Genomic DNA, 6,869 nt, shown 5'->3' with positions numbered 1-6,869 from the left:
ACAATGAGGTCATTAAGTTCCCTGAATGTGACTACAAGAAATTTTAATGATGGGAAACATTTTTATTAGATAAGGTAATATTTTACAGCTGGTGATAACTTAATGGTTATTAGTGAGCACAACCTTGAATTGATGCTGGTTCAAGGTTATTTTTCTCTAGTGATCACAGAAGTCCCTTATCCTTAGGGGACAAGTTCCATGACCCCCCAGTGAATTCCTAAAACTGAGCATAGTACTGAACCCCATCTATAGTATGCTTTTTCCTGTTTTTGCATATCTGTGATTGTTTAATTTATAATTAACACAATGAGAGATAATTCATAACAAGATAGAACAACTCTAACAGTCTACTATAATAAGAGTGAAGTGAATGGGGGGGTCTCTCAAAATATCTTGCTGTTCATAATATTTTCAGACCACATTTGTTCCTGGTAACAGCAACCACAAAAGTGAAACTGCAGATAGAGGGGATTGACTGTATTTAGGAGTCAACATTTTTCTCAGAAGAGAGAGCATGTTTCTTGCTTCTCATAATCACTGCTTGGCCTCAGGAAAATAAAACCTATACCCAGCCGGGAGAGGCTGTTTCTGCTGTGTCCTCTATCCCACAGGGTGCCAGAGCCGCAGCCTCCACTGAGAGAGAGGGCAGAGAAGCAGGACTGGGTGCTGGCGTTCTTACAAAGTCAGGTCTTCATATTTCAGAGGAATCAAAGTAGGTATGAGAAAGCAGACATTATTATTCGATTATCTTTACCCTATTCCCCACCATTAATACGACCAAGAGCTGATCTCCTGACCTTCCATATTCTGACCTTCACATATTCTCTAAGTTGGGTTTTTTGTTTTTTTGTTTTTTTTGTGGGACCCTCCCAGGTGGCCGGGGATTGAACTGGCACTGCAGAGGCTGCAGGCAGCCTCGCAACCCAGCGCTCAACCACTGCGCCTCCAGGGGAGGCCCTCTAAGTTGGTTTTCAACCATGTTTGTTTCTGGCTCCTTAACCATGGCGACAATCAGGGCGCTGAGGAAGGAGCACAGTGGCCTCAACCATGTGCTGCCCGGTGACCTCAGCCAGAGACTCAGGAAGAAAAGGCAGAAAAACTACAACTGAGCATTTGTTAACTAAAATCATTGACAACCAACCAAGGAACCAGGTAACAAAACACCAGGGAGGTCCCTGGAGAAGCAGGGGTTAAAGACAGCACTATCAAGCTATTGCCAGCCACTGCAGCACTAGTTCTATCTCTGGCCGGCCAGGGAGCAACCCACATTGTGCAGCAGACCTCTCCTGTCTTACCTGCTGCTCCCCTCAGCAGTGGATTTCAGTAAATCCACCTGCTCTGCTCCCCATTCTGTCTCTGGTGAATCCTCTCACCCTCCCCAGGGCACCTCTGTACCCCAGTTCCTGTATGCATAAATAAATAAATCTTTAAAAAAAAAAAAGAGTTGGAACATTCATTCAGTGACACCATGCAGCCATTGAAGAGTCCCATCTTTCTAGAAGGAATATAGGGGAACCAAATAAGGGATCAGAGGGAAAATAACAATAAAAAACAAAACAAAAATAAACAGGTAACTATAAATCAGAGACATTCTTCAGGGGAGGGGGAGAGGTCAAAACAAGGGCAAGAAGAGTGCAACGGACTGTGGTGATGGCGCAGGGTGAGTTGGTGGAATTTTATGGGGGCTACACCTGAGAGGAGAAAGCAAACATTGTACAAAAATGAGCAATGATGTAATAGTATATATATGTTATTTTTTTTAAAAAGAGTCCAGGGTCTCCCTGGTGGCGCAAGGGGTTAGGACGCAGCACTATGAAACTGTCCACAGCCACTGCAGCACGAGTTCGATCCCCAGCCAGGGAGCTGACCCACATGGTGCAGCAGACCTCTCCTGACTCGCCCGCTGCTCCCCTCAGCAGTGGATTTCAGTCAGTCTGCCTGTTCTGCTCCCCACTCTATCTCTGGTGAATCCTCTTACCCCGCATACACACCTCTGGCCTGTACCCCAGTTCCTGCATGCATAAATAAATCTTTAAAAAAATAAAATAAAAAAGAGTCCCATCTCTAATGGAGCCAATTGTCATTCAGAAGCAGGAATGAAGCTTTGGAACTTGAAGCTAGACGGAGCAACCATGCTAGCAGACATGGAAACAAATCTGAGAAGTACAAAGGTCCTTAACCAAGAAGGGACCATGGCCGCCACAGCCTGGAAAAAGAGCCCCGGAGGACACAAAAAGGGGCAGTTCAAGAGCCAGGAATGGGAATCTAAACCTTTTCTCAATACCGCCTTGGCCAAGTCCCCTCACTGGCATTGTTAGATCTCTCCGTGCTCAGGACACTACGCAAATGCACAGACTCACCCACCCACCCTTCATTTCTTAGTCAGGATTCAAATATTCTCTTTATACTCCTATACAGGCCAGACTTCAAAAGCTTTGGGTGTACCTTCACAGAGAGATTTCCACACTGGGTACTACCAACAAGCAAGATCTGTTAGCTGGTGTGGGTGGGTAGCACTGTATTCGTTAATTGTGGCCACAGTAGAAATCATCCCAAAACTTAGCGACTTAAAGCAACATCTATCATTTATTATCTCTCATGGTTTCTGTGGGTTAGAAATGTGGGTCATACAGAGAGCAAGGTTTATCTCTGCTCACAAGCAATAGGACCTCGGCTGGAAGACATGCCAGCTGGGAGCCGAGGTCATCTGTGACACACCGATCCTGCCTGTGAGCCGAGGGTCTGGCTGCCTTGGTGATGGGAACCCCACACGTGCCTCTTCCCGTAGCCTGAGCTTCCTCACAATATGGCAGCTGGGATCCACGAGCAAGCATCCTGCGAGCCAGGCAGAGCTCTACGCTCGAGCCTGGAAGTCACACAGCTTCCTTCTGTCGTACTGCATTGATGAAGGTGTTCACAGACTCAAGAGGAGGGAACATAGCCCCCATCTCAGTGGAGTGAGTGTTAGTCACACTGTGAGGCAGGATATATACTTAGGTGACTGTCCTTGGAAAATACAACCTTACAGGATTCTGTAAGAATTCTGCTTTAAAGCTGATTATATAGGGATGTACTCCATGGTACAGGCTTCATGAATTAGAGTCTTAGGAGAATCCTAACAGATAAAGGGAGAATTTTTGGTTACTGGTGATGTCATGAGAGATGGGATTAGAAAGGTATCCTGAGTGACACCTTAAAAGAGTAGACTTTATTCCAGGGACACTAGGGAGCTATAGAAATGTTTTCAATGACGATTGTCCTCATGACCCTGGAGAGAATGGATTAGAGAAATACAAACAAGGAGCATGAAGACTAATTGGGAGCTAATCAAGGTGGTCCAGGCAAGCTATAGAAGGAGTCTGGGTGGCACTTACCTACGTCTCTGAGTCACCAGCCTATGCCATCTGTCTAATTATAAATTCAGCAAAGACACCCAAATAGTTCCGGCATCTAATAGCAATAGATTATAGTCTTAAGATAGAGATTTCACACACAGTTTTGTATTTGTAATCACACACATATGGCATAAGGCAGTTTGCCTTAAGATTCCAATTACTTAACACATGGCTATGAAATTTTATGAAGCATCGATTCTGCTTATACACCCCACAGACTTCCTCCTCCAACTTCTCCTTGGATTTGTTTTTAATGTATTACTTGAATATGTGGCTTCGATCCCTCTCTTCTCCTTTTCTGACTTGGCTTAACTCTTAGCATAAGCCAAGGTCACAGAGCAAATTTTGTCCCTAGCTCTCTAGAAAACTTGACTAATAGGTGAGCTGGAATTCCTCTCCCAGTTCATGAGTTCTTTTTTTTTTTTTTTTTTTAAGATTTATTTATTTATTTATACAAGCACTGGGTACAGTCAGAAGCGCGGGAGGGTGAGAGAATTCACCAGAGCAAGAGCGGGGAGCAGAGCGGGCAGAAGGACCGAAGGACACTGCTGAGGGGAGCAGCGGGCGGCAGGAGAGGTCTGCGCGCCATGTGGGACCCTCCTCCGGTGGCCGGGGAGCAGCCGGGGATCGAACCGGCGCTGCAGAGGCTGCGGGCAGCTTTGCAACCCAGCGCTCAACCTCTGCACCACCGGGGAGGCCCAGTTCATGAGGTCTTAATTCCTGGGCCTGGGAGGGGCAGGGACATGTCTTGGACATCGCTGTGAGTCTGATGAAAACTCGCAGGGAGTCTGAGCACCCCCAGACAAGCCTAGGTCTCACGAGATGGGAAACAGCTTTGGGGAACTAGCCTTTGTCAACAACAGGGTGATAGGACTCAGCTGTAAATTGTCACCTGGATGAGGTGTGTGTGGTTCCGCGTATTCCCGGTCCCTCACCTGAGAACTCTGTCTGACTGAGGCAGTCTCACGCATCTCTTTGAACTGTAGTGTCTCAAGATGAGAAAGGGAGAGATGAAACGGGCCCCCCAGGAGCAATGACCGGTGTGCTGACCATCTGCTTGGAAACCCGCCCTCGCTTGTACACACAATCAAGGCAAGTGTAACCTGCCCTTTCAGCAGCCCCTGCTATGGGCGCTTTCACAACTCTGACTTGTGGTTTCGTTACCCCTAGGTTGCTTTATTTAAACTCCGATCTAGTTATATAAACATACCTCAGCACAATTTATAGGCTTGCGATTCTTTCTATCATAGCTGGCCTTTTTTCCTTCTTGAAACAAACTCTTAAGACTAGACTTTGTCAGGTTGATACATGAATTTGGGGACTGTTTATACCGAAACCATGTACACATTCCAGAAACGTGCCTCGTTACCGATCTAAAATAGAGATGATGAGCCTTTAACTGGTAAAGGGACACCCAAGAAATCATGGATGTGTAAACCCTGAGCTCTTCCTAAAAAGACACACAAAATTTTCACAAAGCTTACTCTGGAGCGTCAAGAAGAAGCAGGTGTTAGCAAGAAAGCCTTGTTAGATAAATATGGAAAAGAACTTTCTCATAACACGAATTGCTCAGCAATGCAAGCGGCTGGAGTTCTCCAACCAGTAATTTTCCTCTCGGGGAAAGGTATAAGTAGAACAAATTGACCATCTGCAAGAAATGATATGAAGGACTCTATCAACCAAGGGGAAAGGAAATGGTTTTGAAGCCTTAGATGCCAAGAGCCTATCCCAGATTTCTCTAATAAGCCGATGAAGCCAGGACTGCGTTACTGATTGAGCCCTAAGGAGCAGCCCCTACTGGGGTCATGTAACACCTGAGGGTGAGGCCCGGGGTGCATGTGTGACGGTAGGCTGGGAGGTTTTCAGCCACTTATGTAGTGCAACGAATTCATTGCTAGACTTTCAGAATACAGACTCGATGTGCTCAATCTGTCCGTGTCCCCTGGCTTCTTCTAGGGCAGAGAAAGTGAGCCTAGAACAGGCACAGTTTACCTCGCAACCTGTCACAGACTGCAGGCTGCCAGGAGGGGCTGCCAGGAGAGGCCAGGCCAAAAGCCACTCCTTCAGGAGTGGCTGACCCTCACGTGATGACAAGCAGACCGGAGCGGTGACAATTTACAACGTGAGAAACATCACACATCCCTGAGGCTCGAAGGCACACGTTCATCACAGGTAGGGCTAAACGTCGGCACCTGGCCTCTTCAGAACCTCGTTTGGGTCAGCATATGACGCTTGATGAAGTCAGAAGCTTTTCTTGTCTTACAAGAAAAGGGGATTTCATATGTACATATATACTTGTATACACAGATGAGACAGATGTAGGTGAGGTATATTGAGCTCGTATAGACCCATATTTATGATTACATTATATTTTTATGTTTATATATAATTATACTATATATAACATTCTGTAACTATATACATATATGGTTTAGGATGAATGAATTCATCCTTTCTGTGCTGCCAGAAAGTAAAAATGCAGAGATGAGCTGTGTTCCCGTTACTTTCTTCTATGTATTATTTTTTTAATTTAAATTTTATTTTTATATTCCCCATACAATTGCAACCCCCTTATTTTGACCCCAACCCCTCCCCACACCCCCGCCCCCCATAGAGTGTCTCTGGTTCATAGTTTTTGTTGATTTTGATTTTCACTTTCTTATAGTTATTCATTTTCCTGGTCCCTTATTTAAGTTTTCTAGATTCCTGCTATGAGTGAGACCATCCGGTATTTTTCTTTTTCTTTCTGGCTTATTTCGCTGAGCATGATCCCTTCCAGCGCCATCCATGTTGCTGCAAATGGCATGTGTTTATCTTTTTTGAATGCTGAGTAATATTCCATGGTGTATATGGACCACATCTTCTTGATCCAGTCATCTATTTTTGGGCATTTGGGCTGTTTCCAAAGCTTAGCTATTGTAAACAGTGCTGCTATATCTTCTATGTATTATTAACTCATATCCTGACACGCGGTACACAGGTCGCTCTCACCTGCTCAGCATACAAACCCCTACTTCCAGAAACATTTTCCTCTGGGGAGCTGCACCTCTCTCTTAGGTGATTCGAGGGACAAACCCTGTCCCTGGCTCCGGGTCTGAGCTAGTGAGCCGGGTCCACCAGTCACTAGGATTGGTTTAGGACTGGCAAGGTGAGCGCAACTACTGTGGAAATGGAAGTCAGGCCTAGGGTTTGGGCTAGGGAGGGAGATGTTGAAAGAACAAAGTACTGGTTTTTCCACTGAGGCGGCTGAGCCGATAGGAAGTAACGTGGGAGCTGCCAGGGTACCACCTAGAGATTGGCATCTTGAGGAGGAAGGCAAGAGTAAATACAGAACGGAGCATGAAAGCTGGAGAAAAGCGCCATACCCAGAGGACATTTGTCAAAACCTTTCGATTCAGTCACTCGCTATACTTTTCAGTTTCCGAGTCAATGAAAACACACTTTCACGATGTTCATGCGAGTTAAATCTCTATC

Source organism: Talpa occidentalis, unplaced genomic scaffold, assembly GCF_014898055.3.
Source record: "Talpa occidentalis isolate TD23 unplaced genomic scaffold, MPIMG_talOcc4v2.1 talOcc4.2, whole genome shotgun sequence".
Classification (NCBI taxonomy): Eukaryota; Metazoa; Chordata; class Mammalia; order Eulipotyphla; family Talpidae; genus Talpa; species Talpa occidentalis.
The sequence above is the reverse complement of the archived record's forward strand: the minus strand, read 5'-3'. Positions refer to the sequence as shown.